At 71.5% G+C, this 21,264-nt stretch overlaps 10 non-coding genes across 10 annotated transcripts; all 10 read right to left on the bottom strand.

The window, feature by feature from the left end:
• Positions 1–858: 858 nt before the first annotated feature.
• Positions 859–977, bottom strand: LOC128071453 (5S ribosomal RNA). Its single transcript, XR_008201870.1, has one exon. It is a non-coding gene; the product is annotated as a 5S ribosomal RNA (ribosomal RNA).
• Positions 978–2,946: 1,969 nt separating this feature from the next.
• Positions 2,947–3,065, bottom strand: LOC128071451 (5S ribosomal RNA). Its single transcript, XR_008201869.1, has one exon. It is a non-coding gene; the product is annotated as a 5S ribosomal RNA (ribosomal RNA).
• A 1,963-nt stretch (positions 3,066–5,028) lies between these two features.
• LOC128071450 (5S ribosomal RNA) lies at positions 5,029–5,147 on the bottom strand. Its single transcript, XR_008201868.1, has one exon. It is a non-coding gene; the product is annotated as a 5S ribosomal RNA (ribosomal RNA).
• A 1,966-nt stretch (positions 5,148–7,113) lies between these two features.
• LOC128071449 (5S ribosomal RNA) lies at positions 7,114–7,232 on the bottom strand. Its single transcript, XR_008201867.1, has one exon. It is a non-coding gene; the product is annotated as a 5S ribosomal RNA (ribosomal RNA).
• Positions 7,233–9,202: 1,970 nt separating this feature from the next.
• LOC128071448 (5S ribosomal RNA) lies at positions 9,203–9,321 on the bottom strand. Its single transcript, XR_008201866.1, has one exon. It is a non-coding gene; the product is annotated as a 5S ribosomal RNA (ribosomal RNA).
• A 1,969-nt stretch (positions 9,322–11,290) lies between these two features.
• Positions 11,291–11,409, bottom strand: LOC128071447 (5S ribosomal RNA). Its single transcript, XR_008201865.1, has one exon. It is a non-coding gene; the product is annotated as a 5S ribosomal RNA (ribosomal RNA).
• A 1,970-nt stretch (positions 11,410–13,379) lies between these two features.
• Positions 13,380–13,498, bottom strand: LOC128071446 (5S ribosomal RNA). The gene has a single exon (XR_008201864.1). It is a non-coding gene; the product is annotated as a 5S ribosomal RNA (ribosomal RNA).
• Positions 13,499–15,461: 1,963 nt separating this feature from the next.
• LOC128071445 (5S ribosomal RNA) lies at positions 15,462–15,580 on the bottom strand. Its single transcript, XR_008201863.1, has one exon. It is a non-coding gene; the product is annotated as a 5S ribosomal RNA (ribosomal RNA).
• Positions 15,581–17,542: 1,962 nt separating this feature from the next.
• LOC128071443 (5S ribosomal RNA) lies at positions 17,543–17,661 on the bottom strand. Its single transcript, XR_008201861.1, has one exon. It is a non-coding gene; the product is annotated as a 5S ribosomal RNA (ribosomal RNA).
• A 1,962-nt stretch (positions 17,662–19,623) lies between these two features.
• Positions 19,624–19,742, bottom strand: LOC128071442 (5S ribosomal RNA). The gene has a single exon (XR_008201860.1). It is a non-coding gene; the product is annotated as a 5S ribosomal RNA (ribosomal RNA).
• Positions 19,743–21,264: the final 1,522 nt, after the last annotated feature.

Genomic DNA, 21,264 nt, shown 5'->3' with positions numbered 1-21,264 from the left:
CCGTGCGCAAGGGAGGGGGCGTCAGCCTTGGGCCGGGCGAGCCCCGGCTGGACGCGGTGCCCTGGGGCTGGCAATCACCCGTGGGGACCCCAAGACTTCCTCGCAGCCGAGGTCTCAAAGGTCCCCTTCGGCTTGGCTCCCTGAGGCGAGACCCAGCCCCCGCCCCCAGGCCAGAGGGTGAGTGTGGGAGAGAGTGTGCGTGTGAGTGTGTCGGTGGGCGACGGTGGGGTCGGGTCGACTGGGGGGGCCGGGTGGATACCCACAGCGGAGGGGGGCGGGTGTGGCGGCCGGGGCTTTGGAAGCCTGTGTGGTCCTCTTGCTGTCTCTCTCTCTCCCTCTTTCTCCGTCTCCCTTACTTGTGGTTTCCGGCTCTTGACCTGTCTGGGCTGCGGGGGGTGTGTCTGTGTCTGGGGGGGCGGGCGTGAGGGTGTGTGTGTGTGTGTGTGTGTGTGTGTGTGTGTGCGTGTGTGTGTGCGGTGCGCCCGCGCCTGCGGGAGACCGCGACGTTGCCTGCCAGGATGCGTCTGGGGGTGGGGCTGGGGCCCCGGCCCCGCCCAGAATTGCCTGAGGCCCGCCAAGGGAGCCCCAGACAGAGACCCCCGCGCCCGCGCCCCCGCCCCCGCCGTTCCTCTGGTTTCCTGGACGCCGAAAGCCGAGGGGCTCGCGGGCCGCGCGGAGGCAACCCAGGTGTGCAGCGGGAGTCGGGGCCCCGGCCACCCAACCTGAGAGGGGCTGGAAGGCAGGCGGCGGCTCTGAGCGCGGTGGGGTGCCAGGGGCCAGCGGCAGGTGCGGCTTGCGGTGCGGCTGGGGCCGGGGGCTAAAGGAGAGGGCAGGCAGGGAAAAAAAGAAACAACAAAAAGCCTACAGCACCCGGTATTCCCAGGCGGTCTCCCATCCAAGTACTAACCGGGCCCGACCCTGCTTAGCTTCCGAGATCAGACGAGATCGGGCGCGTTCAGGGTGGTATGGCCGTAGACGGAGGCGGCGGCCGCCAGGCGCCCTAAGAGCCCTGCGCTGCGCCTGCCTTTCGCTCTGACCCGCCGGTCGGGCCAGCCGGCGGCCGCAGCTCTCCAGCTCTCCACGGAGCGCGCGCTGCACTTGAGCTGCACCACCCGCGACCGGACTCCCGGCGGCCCGGTGGCCGGCCCACGCCGCCCCGCCCCCCGCCCCCCGTCACCCCCGGCCAACGCTCGGCCGGCCCGGCCCAGCCCGGCCCGGGGGACCACAGGGCTTCCGGGACCGGGAGCAGCCGGGCCGGGTGTGCCTGCCGGGGGGTGTAGGGGGGAGGGTGGAGTGAGGGGCGCGGAGGTCTTGGCGCTCTCCCACCCTGGGACCCTCCAGGCACCACCCGGCTCGGGGGCCGCCGCCCCTCCCCCACCCCCTCGCCCACCTCCCCAAGGCGTTCGCTGCCCAGGGCCTCGGGGCCCGCTGGGGCCCGCGGTCCTCTGAGCCTCCTGCGGGCCTAGGCGCAGCCCAGCCGTGGCCCTGAGCGCCCATCCTGCCCGGCACCTGCGCGGTGCCCAAACCCACCTGCAGCCACCAGCGCCGGCGACCAGAGCTCGTCAGCCCCGCCCCTTCGCCCTACCGAGGCCCCCCCCCCCCTTGCCCCCACGCCGCCCTCCAAGCACAGGACCTTGCTGAGGGTGCAGACGAGCGACATGCAGCCACACGGACAGGCACACAGACACACTCGCAGGCACCCACGCCAAGCGAGACAGCCGGCCGGCGCAAGCTCGTCAGCCAGGGCCACAGCCACAGCACCCACCCGTGAGAGGCCGGGGCCAGAGGAAGGGACGGCAGGCCGGGGGTCAGGAGAGACAGAGACGGACAGAGATGAAGGTTCAGAGACAGGCTCCCAAGACGGCGAGAGGGCAGATGCAGATGCAGATGCAGATGCAGATGCAGACAGACAGACAGACAGACACGAGCGCGCAGGCACACCCAGGGAGCGAGAGCCAGAGAGAGGGAGACACAGAGCGACCGACAGAGAGACGGAAAGCGGGAGACGGACAGGGGACAGGGGATGGCATCCCATCCGAGACGGACACTCTGGCACAGACCGTCACACACCGCAGAGAGCGGCCCGTGCGCAAGGGAGGGGGCGTCAGCCTTGGGCCGGGCGAGCCCCGGCTGGACGCGGTGCCCTGGGGCTGGCAATCACCCGTGGGGACCCCAAGACTTCCTCGCAGCCGAGGTCTCAAAGGTCCCCTTCGGCTTGGCTCCCTGAGGCGAGACCCAGCCCCCGCCCCCAGGCCAGAGGGTGAGTGTGGGAGAGAGTGTGCGTGTGAGTGTGTCGGTGGGCGACGGTGGGGTCGGGTCGACTGGGGGGGGCCGGGTGGATACCCACAGCGGAGGGGGGCGGGTGTGGCGGCCGGGGCTTTGGAAGCCTGTGTGGTCCTCTTGCTGTCTCTCTCTCTCCCTCTTTCTCCGTCTCCCTTACTTGTGGTTTCCGGCTCTTGACCTGTCTGGGCTGCGGGGGGTGTGTCTGTGTCTGGGGGGGCGGGCGTGAGGGGGTGTGTGTGTGTGTGTGTGTGTGTGTGTGTGTGTGTGCGTGTGTGTGTGCGGTGCGCCCGCGCCTGCGGGAGACCGCGACGTTGCCTGCCAGGATGCGTCTGGGGGTGGGGCTGGGGCCCCGGCCCCGCCCAGAATTGCCTGAGGCCCGCCAAGGGAGCCCCAGACAGAGACCCCCGCGCCCGCGCCCCCGCCCCCGCCGTTCCTCTGGTTTCCTGGACGCCGAAAGCCGAGGGGCTCGCGGGCCGCGCGGAGGCAACCCAGGTGTGCAGCGGGAGTCGGGGCCCCGGCCACCCAACCTGAGAGGGGCTGGAAGGCAGGCGGCGGCTCTGAGCGCGGTGGGGTGCCAGGGGCCAGCGGCAGGTGCGGCTTGCGGTGCGGCTGGGGCCGGGGGCTAAAGGAGAGGGCAGGCAGGGAAAAAAAGAAACAACAAAAAGCCTACAGCACCCGGTATTCCCAGGCGGTCTCCCATCCAAGTACTAACCGGGCCCGACCCTGCTTAGCTTCCGAGATCAGACGAGATCGGGCGCGTTCAGGGTGGTATGGCCGTAGACGGAGGCGGCGGCCGCCAGGCGCCCTAAGAGCCCTGCGCTGCGCCTGCCTTTCGCTCTGACCCGCCGGTCGGGCCAGCCGGCGGCCGCAGCTCTCCAGCTCTCCACGGAGCGCGCGCTGCACTTGAGCTGCACCACCCGCGACCGGACTCCCGGCGGCCCGGTGGCCGGCCCACGCCGCCCCGCCCCCCGCCCCCCGTCACCCCCGGCCAACGCTCGGCCGGCCCGGCCCAGCCCGGCCCGGGGGACCACAGGGCTTCCGGGACCGGGAGCAGCCGGGCCGGGTGTGCCTGCCGGGGGGTGTAGGGGGGAGGGTGGAGTGAGGGGCGCGGAGGTCTTGGCGCTCTCCCACCCTGGGACCCTCCAGGCACCACCCGGCTCGGGGGCCGCCGCCCCTCCCCCACCCCCTCGCCCACCTCCCCAAGGCGTTCGCTGCCCAGGGCCTCGGGGCCCGCTGGGGCCCGCGGTCCTCTGAGCCTCCTGCGGGCCTAGGCGCAGCCCAGCCGTGGCCCTGAGCGCCCATCCTGCCCGGCACCTGCGCGGTGCCCAAACCCACCTGCAGCCACCAGCGCCGGCGACCAGAGCTCGTCAGCCCCGCCCCTTCGCCCTACCGAGGCCCCCCCCTCCCCTTGCCCCCACGCCGCCCTCCAAGCACAGGACCTTGCTGAGGGTGCAGACGAGCGACATGCAGCCACACGGACAGGCACACAGACACACTCGCAGGCACCCACGCCAAGCGAGACAGCCGGCCGGCGCAAGCTCGTCAGCCAGGGCCACAGCCACAGCACCCACCCGTGAGAGGCCGGGGCCAGAGGAAGGGACGGCAGGCCGGGGGTCAGGAGAGACAGAGACGGACAGAGATGAAGGTTCAGAGACAGGCTCCCAAGACGGCGAGAGGGCAGATGCAGATGCAGATGCAGATGCAGATGCAGACAGACAGACAGACAGACACGAGCGCGCAGGCACACCCAGGGAGCGAGAGCCAGAGAGAGGGAGACACAGAGCGACCGACAGAGAGACGGAAAGCGGGAGACGGACAGGGGACAGGGGATGGCATCCCATCCGAGACGGACACTCTGGCACAGACCGTCACACACCGCAGAGAGCGGCCCGTGCGCAAGGGAGGGGGCGTCAGCCTTGGGCCGGGCGAGCCCCGGCTGGACGCGGTGCCCTGGGGCTGGCAATCACCCGTGGGGACCCCAAGACTTCCTCGCAGCCGAGGTCTCAAAGGTCCCCTTCGGCTTGGCTCCCTGAGGCGAGACCCAGCCCCCGCCCCCAGGCCAGAGGGTGAGTGTGGGAGAGAGTGTGCGTGTGAGTGTGTCGGTGGGCGACGGTGGGGTCGGGTCGACTGGGGGGGCCGGGTGGATACCCACAGCGGAGGGGGGCGGGTGTGGCGGCCGGGGCTTTGGAAGCCTGTGTGGTCCTCTTGCTGTCTCTCTCTCTCCCTCTTTCTCCGTCTCCCTTACTTGTGGTTTCCGGCTCTTGACCTGTCTGGGCTGCGGGGGGTGTGTCTGTGTCTGGGGGGGCGGGCGTGAGGGGGTGTGTGTGTGTGTGTGTGTGTGTGTGTGTGCGTGTGTGTGTGCGGTGCGCCCGCGCCTGCGGGAGACCGCGACGTTGCCTGCCAGGATGCGTCTGGGGGTGGGGCTGGGGCCCCGGCCCCGCCCAGAATTGCCTGAGGCCCGCCAAGGGAGCCCCAGACAGAGACCCCCGCGCCCGCGCCCCCGCCCCCGCCGTTCCTCTGGTTTCCTGGACGCCGAAAGCCGAGGGGCTCGCGGGCCGCGCGGAGGCAACCCAGGTGTGCAGCGGGAGTCGGGGCCCCGGCCACCCAACCTGAGAGGGGCTGGAAGGCAGGCGGCGGCTCTGAGCGCGGTGGGGTGCCAGGGGCCAGCGGCAGGTGCGGCTTGCGGTGCGGCTGGGGCCGGGGGCTAAAGGAGAGGGCAGGCAGGGAAAAAAAGAAACAACAAAAAGCCTACAGCACCCGGTATTCCCAGGCGGTCTCCCATCCAAGTACTAACCGGGCCCGACCCTGCTTAGCTTCCGAGATCAGACGAGATCGGGCGCGTTCAGGGTGGTATGGCCGTAGACGGAGGCGGCGGCCGCCAGGCGCCCTAAGAGCCCTGCGCTGCGCCTGCCTTTCGCTCTGACCCGCCGGTCGGGCCAGCCGGCGGCCGCAGCTCTCCAGCTCTCCACGGAGCGCGCGCTGCACTTGAGCTGCACCACCCGCGACCGGACTCCCGGCGGCCCGGTGGCCGGCCCACGCCGCCCCGCCCCCCGCCCCCCGTCACCCCCGGCCAACGCTCGGCCGGCCCGGCCCAGCCCGGCCCGGGGGACCACAGGGCTTCCGGGACCGGGAGCAGCCGGGCCGGGTGTGCCTGCCGGGGGGTGTAGGGGGGAGGGTGGAGTGAGGGGCGCGGAGGTCTTGGCGCTCTCCCACCCTGGGACCCTCCAGGCACCACCCGGCTCGGGGGCCGCCGCCCCTCCCCCACCCCCTCGCCCACCTCCCCAAGGCGTTCGCTGCCCAGGGCCTCGGGGCCCGCTGGGGCCCGCGGTCCTCTGAGCCTCCTGCGGGCCTAGGCGCAGCCCAGCCGTGGCCCTGAGCGCCCATCCTGCCCGGCACCTGCGCGGTGCCCAAACCCACCTGCAGCCACCAGCGCCGGCGACCAGAGCTCGTCAGCCCCGCCCCTTCGCCCTACCGAGGCCCCCCCCTCCCCTTGCCCCCACGCCGCCCTCCAAGCACAGGACCTTGCTGAGGGTGCAGACGAGCGACATGCAGCCACACGGACAGGCACACAGACACACTCGCAGGCACCCACGCCAAGCGAGACAGCCGGCCGGCGCAAGCTCGTCAGCCAGGGCCACAGCCACAGCACCCACCCGTGAGAGGCCGGGGCCAGAGGAAGGGACGGCAGGCCGGGGGTCAGGAGAGACAGAGACGGACAGAGATGAAGGTTCAGAGACAGGCTCCCAAGACGGCGAGAGGGCAGATGCAGATGCAGATGCAGATGCAGACAGACAGACAGACAGACACGAGCGCGCAGGCACACCCAGGGAGCGAGAGCCAGAGAGAGGGAGACACAGAGCGACCGACAGAGAGACGGAAAGCGGGAGACGGACAGGGGACAGGGGATGGCATCCCATCCGAGACGGACACTCTGGCACAGACCGTCACACACCGCAGAGAGCGGCCCGTGCGCAAGGGAGGGGGCGTCAGCCTTGGGCCGGGCGAGCCCCGGCTGGACGCGGTGCCCTGGGGCTGGCAATCACCCGTGGGGACCCCAAGACTTCCTCGCAGCCGAGGTCTCAAAGGTCCCCTTCGGCTTGGCTCCCTGAGGCGAGACCCAGCCCCCGCCCCCAGGCCAGAGGGTGAGTGTGGGAGAGAGTGTGCGTGTGAGTGTGTCGGTGGGCGACGGTGGGGTCGGGTCGACTGGGGGGGGCCGGGTGGATACCCACAGCGGAGGGGGGCGGGTGTGGCGGCCGGGGCTTTGGAAGCCTGTGTGGTCCTCTTGCTGTCTCTCTCTCTCCCTCTTTCTCCGTCTCCCTTACTTGTGGTTTCCGGCTCTTGACCTGTCTGGGCTGCGGGGGGTGTGTCTGTGTCTGGGGGGGCGGGCGTGAGGGTGTGTGTGTGTGTGTGTGTGTGTGTGTGTGTGTGTGTGCGCGTGTGTGTGTGCGGTGCGCCCGCGCCTGCGGGAGACCGCGACGTTGCCTGCCAGGATGCGTCTGGGGGTGGGGCTGGGGCCCCGGCCCCGCCCAGAATTGCCTGAGGCCCGCCAAGGGAGCCCCAGACAGAGACCCCCGCGCCCGCGCCCCCGCCCCCGCCGTTCCTCTGGTTTCCTGGACGCCGAAAGCCGAGGGGCTCGCGGGCCGCGCGGAGGCAACCCAGGTGTGCAGCGGGAGTCGGGGCCCCGGCCACCCAACCTGAGAGGGGCTGGAAGGCAGGCGGCGGCTCTGAGCGCGGTGGGGTGCCAGGGGCCAGCGGCAGGTGCGGCTTGCGGTGCGGCTGGGGCCGGGGGCTAAAGGAGAGGGCAGGCAGGGAAAAAAAGAAACAACAAAAAGCCTACAGCACCCGGTATTCCCAGGCGGTCTCCCATCCAAGTACTAACCGGGCCCGACCCTGCTTAGCTTCCGAGATCAGACGAGATCGGGCGCGTTCAGGGTGGTATGGCCGTAGACGGAGGCGGCGGCCGCCAGGCGCCCTAAGAGCCCTGCGCTGCGCCTGCCTTTCGCTCTGACCCGCCGGTCGGGCCAGCCGGCGGCCGCAGCTCTCCAGCTCTCCACGGAGCGCGCGCTGCACTTGAGCTGCACCACCCGCGACCGGACTCCCGGCGGCCCGGTGGCCGGCCCACGCCGCCCCGCCCCCCGCCCCCCGTCACCCCCGGCCAACGCTCGGCCGGCCCGGCCCAGCCCGGCCCGGGGGACCACAGGGCTTCCGGGACCGGGAGCAGCCGGGCCGGGTGTGCCTGCCGGGGGGTGTAGGGGGGAGGGTGGAGTGAGGGGCGCGGAGGTCTTGGCGCTCTCCCACCCTGGGACCCTCCAGGCACCACCCGGCTCGGGGGCCGCCGCCCCTCCCCCACCCCCTCGCCCACCTCCCCAAGGCGTTCGCTGCCCAGGGCCTCGGGGCCCGCTGGGGCCCGCGGTCCTCTGAGCCTCCTGCGGGCCTAGGCGCAGCCCAGCCGTGGCCCTGAGCGCCCATCCTGCCCGGCACCTGCGCGGTGCCCAAACCCACCTGCAGCCACCAGCGCCGGCGACCAGAGCTCGTCAGCCCCGCCCCTTCGCCCTACCGAGGCCCCCCCCCCCCCCTTGCCCCCACGCCGCCCTCCAAGCACAGGACCTTGCTGAGGGTGCAGACGAGCGACATGCAGCCACACGGACAGGCACACAGACACACTCGCAGGCACCCACGCCAAGCGAGACAGCCGGCCGGCGCAAGCTCGTCAGCCAGGGCCACAGCCACAGCACCCACCCGTGAGAGGCCGGGGCCAGAGGAAGGGACGGCAGGCCGGGGGTCAGGAGAGACAGAGACGGACAGAGATGAAGGTTCAGAGACAGGCTCCCAAGACGGCGAGAGGGCAGATGCAGATGCAGATGCAGATGCAGATGCAGACAGACAGACAGACAGACACGAGCGCGCAGGCACACCCAGGGAGCGAGAGCCAGAGAGAGGGAGACACAGAGCGACCGACAGAGAGACGGAAAGCGGGAGACGGACAGGGGACAGGGGATGGCATCCCATCCGAGACGGACACTCTGGCACAGACCGTCACACACCGCAGAGAGCGGCCCGTGCGCAAGGGAGGGGGCGTCAGCCTTGGGCCGGGCGAGCCCCGGCTGGACGCGGTGCCCTGGGGCTGGCAATCACCCGTGGGGACCCCAAGACTTCCTCGCAGCCGAGGTCTCAAAGGTCCCCTTCGGCTTGGCTCCCTGAGGCGAGACCCAGCCCCCGCCCCCAGGCCAGAGGGTGAGTGTGGGAGAGAGTGTGCGTGTGAGTGTGTCGGTGGGCGACGGTGGGGTCGGGTCGACTGGGGGGGCCGGGTGGATACCCACAGCGGAGGGGGGCGGGTGTGGCGGCCGGGGCTTTGGAAGCCTGTGTGGTCCTCTTGCTGTCTCTCTCTCTCCCTCTTTCTCCGTCTCCCTTACTTGTGGTTTCCGGCTCTTGACCTGTCTGGGCTGCGGGGGGTGTGTCTGTGTCTGGGGGGGCGGGCGTGAGGGGGTGTGTGTGTGTGTGTGTGTGTGTGTGTGTGTGTGTGCGTGTGTGTGTGCGGTGCGCCCGCGCCTGCGGGAGACCGCGACGTTGCCTGCCAGGATGCGTCTGGGGGTGGGGCTGGGGCCCCGGCCCCGCCCAGAATTGCCTGAGGCCCGCCAAGGGAGCCCCAGACAGAGACCCCCGCGCCCGCGCCCCCGCCCCCGCCGTTCCTCTGGTTTCCTGGACGCCGAAAGCCGAGGGGCTCGCGGGCCGCGCGGAGGCAACCCAGGTGTGCAGCGGGAGTCGGGGCCCCGGCCACCCAACCTGAGAGGGGCTGGAAGGCAGGCGGCGGCTCTGAGCGCGGTGGGGTGCCAGGGGCCAGCGGCAGGTGCGGCTTGCGGTGCGGCTGGGGCCGGGGGCTAAAGGAGAGGGCAGGCAGGGAAAAAAAGAAACAACAAAAAGCCTACAGCACCCGGTATTCCCAGGCGGTCTCCCATCCAAGTACTAACCGGGCCCGACCCTGCTTAGCTTCCGAGATCAGACGAGATCGGGCGCGTTCAGGGTGGTATGGCCGTAGACGGAGGCGGCGGCCGCCAGGCGCCCTAAGAGCCCTGCGCTGCGCCTGCCTTTCGCTCTGACCCGCCGGTCGGGCCAGCCGGCGGCCGCAGCTCTCCAGCTCTCCACGGAGCGCGCGCTGCACTTGAGCTGCACCACCCGCGACCGGACTCCCGGCGGCCCGGTGGCCGGCCCACGCCGCCCCGCCCCCCGCCCCCCGTCACCCCCGGCCAACGCTCGGCCGGCCCGGCCCAGCCCGGCCCGGGGGACCACAGGGCTTCCGGGACCGGGAGCAGCCGGGGCGGGAGTGCCTGCCGGGGGGTGTAGGGGGGAGGGTGGAGTGAGGGGCGCGGAGGTCTTGGCGCTCTCCCACCCTGGGACCCTCCAGGCACCACCCGGCTCGGGGGCCGCCGCCCCTCCCCCACCCCCTCGCCCACCTCCCCAAGGCGTTCGCTGCCCAGGGCCTCGGGGCCCGCTGGGGCCCGCGGTCCTCTGAGCCTCCTGCGGGCCTAGGCGCAGCCCAGCCGTGGCCCTGAGCGCCCATCCTGCCCGGCACCTGCGCGGTGCCCAAACCCACCTGCAGCCACCAGCGCCGGCGACCAGAGCTCGTCAGCCCCGCCCCTTCGCCCTACCGAGGCCCCCCCCCCCCCTTGCCCCCACGCCGCCCTCCAAGCACAGGACCTTGCTGAGGGTGCAGACGAGCGACATGCAGCCACACGGACAGGCACACAGACACACTCGCAGGCACCCACGCCAAGCGAGACAGCCGGCCGGCGCAAGCTCGTCAGCCAGGGCCACAGCCACAGCACCCACCCGTGAGAGGCCGGGGCCAGAGGAAGGGACGGCAGGCCGGGGGTCAGGAGAGACAGAGACGGACAGAGATGAAGGTTCAGAGACAGGCTCCCAAGACGGCGAGAGGGCAGATGCAGATGCAGATGCAGATGCAGATGCAGACAGACAGACAGACAGACACGAGCGCGCAGGCACACCCAGGGAGCGAGAGCCAGAGAGAGGGAGACACAGAGCGACCGACAGAGAGACGGAAAGCGGGAGACGGACAGGGGACAGGGGATGGCATCCCATCCGAGACGGACACTCTGGCACAGACCGTCACACACCGCAGAGAGCGGCCCGTGCGCAAGGGAGGGGGCGTCAGCCTTGGGCCGGGCGAGCCCCGGCTGGACGCGGTGCCCTGGGGCTGGCAATCACCCGTGGGGACCCCAAGACTTCCTCGCAGCCGAGGTCTCAAAGGTCCCCTTCGGCTTGGCTCCCTGAGGCGAGACCCAGCCCCCGCCCCCAGGCCAGAGGGTGAGTGTGGGAGAGAGTGTGCGTGTGAGTGTGTCGGTGGGCGACGGTGGGGTCGGGTCGACTGGGGGGGCCGGGTGGATACCCACAGCGGAGGGGGGCGGGTGTGGCGGCCGGGGCTTTGGAAGCCTGTGTGGTCCTCTTGCTGTCTCTCTCTCTCCCTCTTTCTCCGTCTCCCTTACTTGTGGTTTCCGGCTCTTGACCTGTCTGGGCTGCGGGGGGTGTGTCTGTGTCTGGGGGGGCGGGCGTGAGGGGGTGTGTGTGTGTGTGTGTGTGTGTGTGTGTGTGTGTGCGTGTGTGTGTGCGGTGCGCCCGCGCCTGCGGGAGACCGCGACGTTGCCTGCCAGGATGCGTCTGGGGGTGGGGCTGGGGCCCCGGCCCCGCCCAGAATTGCCTGAGGCCCGCCAAGGGAGCCCCAGACAGAGACCCCCGCGCCCGCGCCCCCGCCCCCGCCGTTCCTCTGGTTTCCTGGACGCCGAAAGCCGAGGGGCTCGCGGGCCGCGCGGAGGCAACCCAGGTGTGCAGCGGGAGTCGGGGCCCCGGCCACCCAACCTGAGAGGGGCTGGAAGGCAGGCGGCGGCTCTGAGCGCGGTGGGGTGCCAGGGGCCAGCGGCAGGTGCGGCTTGCGGTGCGGCTGGGGCCGGGGGCTAAAGGAGAGGGCAGGCAGGGAAAAAAAGAAACAACAAAAAGCCTACAGCACCCGGTATTCCCAGGCGGTCTCCCATCCAAGTACTAACCGGGCCCGACCCTGCTTAGCTTCCGAGATCAGACGAGATCGGGCGCGTTCAGGGTGGTATGGCCGTAGACGGAGGCGGCGGCCGCCAGGCGCCCTAAGAGCCCTGCGCTGCGCCTGCCTTTCGCTCTGACCCGCCGGTCGGGCCAGCCGGCGGCCGCAGCTCTCCAGCTCTCCACGGAGCGCGCGCTGCACTTGAGCTGCACCACCCGCGACCGGACTCCCGGCGGCCCGGTGGCCGGCCCACGCCGCCCCGCCCCCCGCCCCCCGTCACCCCCGGCCAACGCTCGGCCGGCCCGGCCCAGCCCGGCCCGGGGGACCACAGGGCTTCCGGGACCGGGAGCAGCCGGGCCGGGTGTGCCTGCCGGGGGGTGTAGGGGGGAGGGTGGAGTGAGGGGCGCGGAGGTCTTGGCGCTCTCCCACCCTGGGACCCTCCAGGCACCACCCGGCTCGGGGGCCGCCGCCCCTCCCCCACCCCCTCGCCCACCTCCCCAAGGCGTTCGCTGCCCAGGGCCTCGGGGCCCGCTGGGGCCCGCGGTCCTCTGAGCCTCCTGCGGGCCTAGGCGCAGCCCAGCCGTGGCCCTGAGCGCCCATCCTGCCCGGCACCTGCGCGGTGCCCAAACCCACCTGCAGCCACCAGCGCCGGCGACCAGAGCTCGTCAGCCCCGCCCCTTCGCCCTACCGAGGCCCCCCCCCCCCCCTTGCCCCCACGCCGCCCTCCAAGCACAGGACCTTGCTGAGGGTGCAGACGAGCGACATGCAGCCACACGGACAGGCACACAGACACACTCGCAGGCACCCACGCCAAGCGAGACAGCCGGCCGGCGCAAGCTCGTCAGCCAGGGCCACAGCCACAGCACCCACCCGTGAGAGGCCGGGGCCAGAGGAAGGGACGGCAGGCCGGGGGTCAGGAGAGACAGAGACGGACAGAGATGAAGGTTCAGAGACAGGCTCCCAAGACGGCGAGAGGGCAGATGCAGATGCAGATGCAGATGCAGATGCAGACAGACAGACAGACAGACACGAGCGCGCAGGCACACCCAGGGAGCGAGAGCCAGAGAGAGGGAGACACAGAGCGACCGACAGAGAGACGGAAAGCGGGAGACGGACAGGGGACAGGGGATGGCATCCCATCCGAGACGGACACTCTGGCACAGACCGTCACACACCGCAGAGAGCGGCCCGTGCGCAAGGGAGGGGGCGTCAGCCTTGGGCCGGGCGAGCCCCGGCTGGACGCGGTGCCCTGGGGCTGGCAATCACCCGTGGGGACCCCAAGACTTCCTCGCAGCCGAGGTCTCAAAGGTCCCCTTCGGCTTGGCTCCCTGAGGCGAGACCCAGCCCCCGCCCCCAGGCCAGAGGGTGAGTGTGGGAGAGAGTGTGCGTGTGAGTGTGTCGGTGGGCGACGGTGGGGTCGGGTCGACTGGGGGGGCCGGGTGGATACCCACAGCGGAGGGGGGCGGGTGTGGCGGCCGGGGCTTTGGAAGCCTGTGTGGTCCTCTTGCTGTCTCTCTCTCTCCCTCTTTCTCCGTCTCCCTTACTTGTGGTTTCCGGCTCTTGACCTGTCTGGGCTGCGGGGGGTGTGTCTGTGTCTGGGGGGGCGGGCGTGAGGGGGTGTGTGTGTGTGTGTGTGTGTGTGTGTGTGTGTGTGCGTGTGTGTGTGCGGTGCGCCCGCGCCTGCGGGAGACCGCGACGTTGCCTGCCAGGATGCGTCTGGGGGTGGGGCTGGGGCCCCGGCCCCGCCCAGAATTGCCTGAGGCCCGCCAAGGGAGCCCCAGACAGAGACCCCCGCGCCCGCGCCCCCGCCCCCGCCGTTCCTCTGGTTTCCTGGACGCCGAAAGCCGAGGGGCTCGCGGGCCGCGCGGAGGCAACCCAGGTGTGCAGCGGGAGTCGGGGCCCCGGCCACCCAACCTGAGAGGGGCTGGAAGGCAGGCGGCGGCTCTGAGCGCGGTGGGGTGCCAGGGGCCAGCGGCAGGTGCGGCTTGCGGTGCGGCTGGGGCCGGGGGCTAAAGGAGAGGGCAGGCAGGGAAAAAAAGAAACAACAAAAAGCCTACAGCACCCGGTATTCCCAGGCGGTCTCCCATCCAAGTACTAACCGGGCCCGACCCTGCTTAGCTTCCGAGATCAGACGAGATCGGGCGCGTTCAGGGTGGTATGGCCGTAGACGGAGGCGGCGGCCGCCAGGCGCCCTAAGAGCCCTGCGCTGCGCCTGCCTTTCGCTCTGACCCGCCGGTCGGGCCAGCCGGCGGCCGCAGCTCTCCAGCTCTCCACGGAGCGCGCGCTGCACTTGAGCTGCACCACCCGCGACCGGACTCCCGGCGGCCCGGTGGCCGGCCCACGCCGCCCCGCCCCCCGCCCCCCGTCACCCCCGGCCAACGCTCGGCCGGCCCGGCCCAGCCCGGCCCGGGGGACCACAGGGCTTCCGGGACCGGGAGCAGCCGGGGCGGGAGTGCCTGCCGGGGGGTGTAGGGGGGAGGGTGGAGTGAGGGGCGCGGAGGTCTTGGCGCTCTCCCACCCTGGGACCCTCCAGGCACCACCCGGCTCGGGGGCCGCCGCCCCTCCCCCACCCCCTCGCCCACCTCCCCAAGGCGTTCGCTGCCCAGGGCCTCGGGGCCCGCTGGGGCCCGCGGTCCTCTGAGCCTCCTGCGGGCCTAGGCGCAGCCCAGCCGTGGCCCTGAGCGCCCATCCTGCCCGGCACCTGCGCGGTGCCCAAACCCACCTGCAGCCACCAGCGCCGGCGACCAGAGCTCGTCAGCCCCGCCCCTTCGCCCTACCGAGGCCCCCCCCTCCCCTTGCCCCCACGCCGCCCTCCAAGCACAGGACCTTGCTGAGGGTGCAGACGAGCGACATGCAGCCACACGGACAGGCACACAGACACACTCGCAGGCACCCACGCCAAGCGAGACAGCCGGCCGGCGCAAGCTCGTCAGCCAGGGCCACAGCCACAGCACCCACCCGTGAGAGGCCGGGGCCAGAGGAAGGGACGGCAGGCCGGGGGTCAGGAGAGACAGAGACGGACAGAGATGAAGGTTCAGAGACAGGCTCCCAAGACGGCGAGAGGGCAGATGCAGATGCAGATGCAGATGCAGATGCAGACAGACAGACAGACAGACACGAGCGCGCAGGCACACCCAGGGAGCGAGAGCCAGAGAGAGGGAGACACAGAGCGACCGACAGAGAGACGGAAAGCGGGAGACGGACAGGGGACAGGGGATGGCATCCCATCCGAGACGGACACTCTGGCACAGACCGTCACACACCGCAGAGAGCGGCCCGTGCGCAAGGGAGGGGGCGTCAGCCTTGGGCCGGGCGAGCCCCGGCTGGACGCGGTGCCCTGGGGCTGGCAATCACCCGTGGGGACCCCAAGACTTCCTCGCAGCCGAGGTCTCAAAGGTCCCCTTCGGCTTGGCTCCCTGAGGCGAGACCCAGCCCCCGCCCCCAGGCCAGAGGGTGAGTGTGGGAGAGAGTGTGCGTGTGAGTGTGTCGGTGGGCGACGGTGGGGTCGGGTCGACTGGGGGGGCCGGGTGGATACCCACAGCGGAGGGGGGCGGGTGTGGCGGCCGGGGCTTTGGAAGCCTGTGTGGTCCTCTTGCTGTCTCTCTCTCTCCCTCTTTCTCCGTCTCCCTTACTTGTGGTTTCCGGCTCTTGACCTGTCTGGGCTGCGGGGGGTGTGTCTGTGTCTGGGGGGGCGGGCGTGAGGGGGTGTGTGTGTGTGTGTGTGTGTGTGTGTGTGCGTGTGTGTGTGCGGTGCGCCCGCGCCTGCGGGAGACCGCGACGTTGCCTGCCAGGATGCGTCTGGGGGTGGGGCTGGGGCCCCGGCCCCGCCCAGAATTGCCTGAGGCCCGCCAAGGGAGCCCCAGACAGAGACCCCCGCGCCCGCGCCCCCGCCCCCGCCGTTCCTCTGGTTTCCTGGACGCCGAAAGCCGAGGGGCTCGCGGGCCGCGCGGAGGCAACCCAGGTGTGCAGCGGGAGTCGGGGCCCCGGCCACCCAACCTGAGAGGGGCTGGAAGGCAGGCGGCGGCTCTGAGCGCGGTGGGGTGCCAGGGGCCAGCGGCAGGTGCGGCTTGCGGTGCGGCTGGGGCCGGGGGCTAAAGGAGAGGGCAGGCAGGGAAAAAAAGAAACAACAAAAAGCCTACAGCACCCGGTATTCCCAGGCGGTCTCCCATCCAAGTACTAACCGGGCCCGACCCTGCTTAGCTTCCGAGATCAGACGAGATCGGGCGCGTTCAGGGTGGTATGGCCGTAGACGGAGGCGGCGGCCGCCAGGCGCCCTAAGAGCCCTGCGCTGCGCCTGCCTTTCGCTCTGACCCGCCGGTCGGGCCAGCCGGCGGCCGCAGCTCTCCAGCTCTCCACGGAGCGCGCGCTGCACTTGAGCTGCACCACCCGCGACCGGACTCCCGGCGGCCCGGTGGCCGGCCCACGCCGCCCCGCCCCCCGCCCCCCGTCACCCCCGGCCAACGCTCGGCCGGCCCGGCCCAGCCCGGCCCGGGGGACCACAGGGCTTCCGGGACCGGGAGCAGCCGGGCCGGGTGTGCCTGCCGGGGGGTGTAGGGGGGAGGGTGGAGTGAGGGGCGCGGAGGTCTTGGCGCTCTCCCACCCTGGGACCCTCCAGGCACCACCCGGCTCGGGGGCCGCCGCCCCTCCCCCACCCCCTCGCCCACCTCCCCAAGGCGTTCGCTGCCCAGGGCCTCGGGGCCCGCTGGGGCCCGCGGTCCTCTGAGCCTCCTGCGGGCCTAGGCGCAGCCCAGCCGTGGCCCTGAGCGCCCATCCTGCCCGGCACCTGCGCGGTGCCCAAACCCACCTGCAGCCACCAGCGCCGGCGACCAGAGCTCGTCAGCCCCGCCCCTTCGCCCTACCGAGGCCCCCCCCCCCCCCTTGCCCCCACGCCGCCCTCCAAGCACAGGACCTTGCTGAGGGTGCAGACGAGCGACATGCAGCCACACGGACAGGCACACAGACACACTCGCAGGCACCCACGCCAAGCGAGACAGCCGGCCGGCGCAAGCTCGTCAGCCAGGGCCACAGCCACAGCACCCACCCGTGAGAGGCCGGGGCCAGAGGAAGGGACGGCAGGCCGGGGGTCAGGAGAGACAGAGACGGACAGAGATGAAGGTTCAGAGACAGGCTCCCAAGACGGCGAGAGGGCAGATGCAGATGCAGATGCAGATGCAGACAGACAGACAGACAGACACGAGCGCGCAGGCACACCCAGGGAGCGAGAGCCAGAGAGAGGGAGACACAGAGCGACCGACAGAGAGACGGAAAGCGGGAGACGGACAGGGGACAGGGGATGGCATCCCATCCGAGACGGACACTCTGGCACAGACCGTCACACACCGCAGAGAGCGGCCCGTGCGCAAGGGAGGGGGCGTCAGCCTTGGGCCGGGCGAGCCCCGGCTGGACGCGGTGCCCTGGGGCTGGCAATCACCCGTGGGGACCCCAAGACTTCCTCGCAGCCGAGGTCTCAAAGGTCCCCTTCGGCTTGGCTCCCTGAGGCGAGACCCAGCCCCCGCCCCCAGGCCAGAGGGTGAGTGTGGGAGAGAGTGTGCGTGTGAGTGTGTCGGTGGGCGACGGTGGGGTCGGGTCGACTGGGGGGGCCGGGTGGATACCCACAGCGGAGGGGGGCGGGTGTGGCGGCCGGGGCTTTGGAAGCCTGTGTGGTCCTCTTGCTGTCTCTCTCTCTCCCTCTTTCTCCGTCTCCCTTACTTGTGGTTTCCGGCTCTTGACCTGTCTGGGCTGCGGGGGGTGTGTCTGTGTCTGGGGGGGCGGGCGTGAGGGTGTGTGTGTGTGTGTGTGTGTGTGTGTGTGTGTGTGCGTGTGTGTGTGCGGTGCGCCCGCGCCTGCGGGAGACCGCGACGTTGCCTGCCAGGATGCGTCTGGGGGTGGGGCTGGGGCCCCGGCCCCGCCCAGAATTGCCTGAGGCCCGCCAAGGGAGCCCCAGACAGAGACCCCCGCGCCCGCGCCCCCGCCCCCGCCGTTCCTCTGGTTTCCTGGACGCCGAAAGCCGAGGGGCTCGCGGGCCGCGCGGAGGCAACCCAGGTGTGCAGCGGGAGTCGGGGCCCCGGCCACCCAACCTGAGAGGGGCTGGAAGGCAGGCGGCGGCTCTGAGCGCGGTGGGGTGCCAGGGGCCAGCGGCAGGTGCGGCTTGCGGTGCGGCTGGGGCCGGGGGCTAAAGGAGAGGGCAGGCAGGGAAAAAAAGAAACAACAAAAAGCCTACAGCACCCGGTATTCCCAGGCGGTCTCCCATCCAAGTACTAACCGGGCCCGACCCTGCTTAGCTTCCGAGATCAGACGAGATCGGGCGCGTTCAGGGTGGTATGGCCGTAGACGGAGGCGGCGGCCGCCAGGCGCCCTAAGAGCCCTGCGCTGCGCCTGCCTTTCGCTCTGACCCGCCGGTCGGGCCAGCCGGCGGCCGCAGCTCTCCAGCTCTCCACGGAGCGCGCGCTGCACTTGAGCTGCACCACCCGCGACCGGACTCCCGGCGGCCCGGTGGCCGGCCCACGCCGCCCCGCCCCCCGCCCCCCGTCACCCCCGGCCAACGCTCGGCCGGCCCGGCCCAGCCCGGCCCGGGGGACCACAGGGCTTCCGGGACCGGGAGCAGCCGGGGCGGGAGTGCCTGCCGGGGGGTGTAGGGGGGAGGGTGGAGTGAGGGGCGCGGAGGTCTTGGCGCTCTCCCACCCTGGGACCCTCCAGGCACCACCCGGCTCGGGGGCCGCCGCCCCTCCCCCACCCCCTCGCCCACCTCCCCAAGGCGTTCGCTGCCCAGGGCCTCGGGGCCCGCTGGGGCCCGCGGTCCTCTGAGCCTCCTGCGGGCCTAGGCGCAGCCCAGCCGTGGCCCTGAGCGCCCATCCTGCCCGGCACCTGCGCGGTGCCCAAACCCACCTGCAGCCACCAGCGCCGGCGACCAGAGCTCGTCAGCCCCGCCCCTTCGCCCTACCGAGGCCCCCCCCTCCCCTTGCCCCCACGCCGCCCTCCAAGCACAGGACCTTGCTGAGGGTGCAGACGAGCGACATGCAGCCACACGGACAGGCACACAGACACACTCGCAGGCACCCACGCCAAGCGAGACAGCCGGCCGGCGCAAGCTCGTCAGCCAGGGCCACAGCCACAGCACCCACCCGTGAGAGGCCGGGGCCAGAGGAAGGGACGGCAGGCCGGGGGTCAGGAGAGACAGAGACGGACAGAGATGAAGGTTCAGAGACAGGCTCCCAAGACGGCGAGAGGGCAGATGCAGATGCAGATGCAGATGCAGACAGACAGACAGACAGACACGAGCGCGCAGGCACACCCAGGGAGCGAGAGCCAGAGAGAGGGAGACACAGAGCGACCGACAGAGAGACGGAAAGCGGGAGACGGACAGGGGACAGGGGATGGCATCCCATCCGAGACGGACACTCTGGCACAGACCGTCACACACCGCAGAGAGCGGCCCGTGCGCAAGGGAGGGGGCGTCAGCCTTGGGCCGGGCGAGCCCCGGCTGGACGCGGTGCCCTGGGGCTGGCAATCACCCGTGGGGACCCCAAGACTTCCTCGCAGCCGAGGTCTCAAAGGTCCCCTTCGGCTTGGCTCCCTGAGGCGAGACCCAGCCCCCGCCCCCAGGCCAGAGGGTGAGTGTGGGAGAGAGTGTGCGTGTGAGTGTGTCGGTGGGCGACGGTGGGGTCGGGTCGACTGGGGGGGGCCGGGTGGATACCCACAGCGGAGGGGGGCGGGTGTGGCGGCCGGGGCTTTGGAAGCCTGTGTGGTCCTCTTGCTGTCTCTCTCTCTCCCTCTTTCTCCGTCTCCCTTACTTGTGGTTTCCGGCTCTTGACCTGTCTGGGCTGCGGGGGGTGTGTCTGTGTCTGGGGGGGCGGGCGTGAGGGTGTGTGTGTGTGTGTGTGTGTGTGTGTGTGTGTGTGCGTGTGTGTGTGCGGTGCGCCCGCGCCTGCGGGAGACCGCGACGTTGCCTGCCAGGATGCGTCTGGGGGTGGGGCTGGGGCCCCGGCCCCGCCCAGAATTGCCTGAGGCCCGCCAAGGGAGCCCCAGACAGAGACCCCCGCGCCCGCGCCCCCGCCCCCGCCGTTCCTCTGGTTTCCTGGACGCCGAAAGCCGAGGGGCTCGCGGGCCGCGCGGAGGCAACCCAGGTGTGCAGCGGGAGTCGGGGCCCCGGCCACCCAACCTGAGAGGGGCTGGAAGGCAGGCGGCGGCTCTGAGCGCGGTGGGGTGCCAGGGGCCAGCGGCAGGTGCGGCTTGCGGTGCGGCTGGGGCCGGGGGCTAAAGGAGAGGGCAGGCAGGGAAAAAAAGAAACAACAAAAAGCCTACAGCACCCGGTATTCCCAGGCGGTCTCCCATCCAAGTACTAACCGGGCCCGACCCTGCTTAGCTTCCGAGATCAGACGAGATCGGGCGCGTTCAGGGTGGTATGGCCGTAGACGGAGGCGGCGGCCGCCAGGCGCCCTAAGAGCCCTGCGCTGCGCCTGCCTTTCGCTCTGACCCGCCGGTCGGGCCAGCCGGCGGCCGCAGCTCTCCAGCTCTCCACGGAGCGCGCGCTGCACTTGAGCTGCACCACCCGCGACCGGACTCCCGGCGGCCCGGTGGCCGGCCCACGCCGCCCCGCCCCCCGCCCCCCGTCACCCCCGGCCAACGCTCGGCCGGCCCGGCCCAGCCCGGCCCGGGGGACCACAGGGCTTCCGGGACCGGGAGCAGCCGGGCCGGGTGTGCCTGCCGGGGGGTGTAGGGGGGAGGGTGGAGTGAGGGGCGCGGAGGTCTTGGCGCTCTCCCACCCTGGGACCCTCCAGGCACCACCCGGCTCGGGGGCCGCCGCCCCTCCCCCACCCCCTCGCCCACCTCCCCAAGGCGTTCGCTGCCCAGGGCCTCGGGGCCCGCTGGGGCCCGCGGTCCTCTGAGCCTCCTGCGGGCCTAGGCGCAGCCCAGCCGTGGCCCTGAGCGCCCATCCTGCCCGGCACCTGCGCGGTGCCCAAACCCACCTGCAGCCACCAGCGCCGGCGACCAGAGCTCGTCAGCCCCGCCCCTTCGCCCTACCGAGGCCCCCCCCCCCCCTTGCCCCCACGCCGCCCTCCAAGCACAGGACCTTGCTGAGGGTGCAGACGAGCGACATGCAGCCACACGGACAGGCACACAGACACACTCGCAGGCACCCACGCCAAGCGAGACAGCCGGCCGGCGCAAGCTCGTCAGCCAGGGCCACAGCCACAGCACCCACCCGTGAGAGGCCGGGGCCAGAGGAAGGGACGGCAGGCCGGGGGTCAGGAGAGACAGAGACGGACAGAGATGAAGGTTCAGAGACAGGCTCCCAAGACGGCGAGAGGGCAGATGCAGATGCAGATGCAGATGCAGACAGACAGACAGACAGACACGAGCGCGCAGGCACACCCAGGGAGCGAGAGCCAGAGAGAGGGAGACACAGAGCGACCGACAGAGAGACGGAAAGCGGGAGACGGACAGGGGACAGGGGATGGCATCCCATCCGAGACGGACACTCTGGCACAGACCGTCACACACCGCAGAGAGCGGCCCGTGCGCAAGGGAGGGGGCGTCAGCCTTGGGCCGGGCGAGCCCCGGCTGGACGCGGTGCCCTGGGGCTGGCAATCACCCGTGGGGACCCCAAGACTTCCTCGCAGCCGAGGTCTCAAAGGTCCCCTTCGGCTTGGCTCCCTGAGGCGAGACCCAGCCCCCGCCCCCAGGCCAGAGGGTGAGTGTGGGAGAGAGTGTGCGTGTGAGTGTGTCGGTGGGCGACGGTGGGGTCGGGTCGACTGGGGGGGGCCGGGTGGATACCCACAGCGGAGGGGGGCGGGTGTGGCGGCCGGGGCTTTGGAAGCCTGTGTGGTCCTCTTGCTGTCTCTCTCTCTCCCTCTTTCTCCGTCTCCCTTACTTGTGGTTTCCGGCTCTTGACCTGTCTGGGCTGCGGGGGGTGTGTCTGTGTCTGGGGGGGCGGG

Source organism: Budorcas taxicolor, unplaced genomic scaffold, assembly GCF_023091745.1.
Source record: "Budorcas taxicolor isolate Tak-1 unplaced genomic scaffold, Takin1.1 scaffold678, whole genome shotgun sequence".
Taxonomy (NCBI): Eukaryota; Metazoa; Chordata; class Mammalia; order Artiodactyla; family Bovidae; genus Budorcas; species Budorcas taxicolor.
Note: the sequence above shows the minus strand (reverse complement) of the source record. Positions and strands in the feature narration are given on the sequence as shown.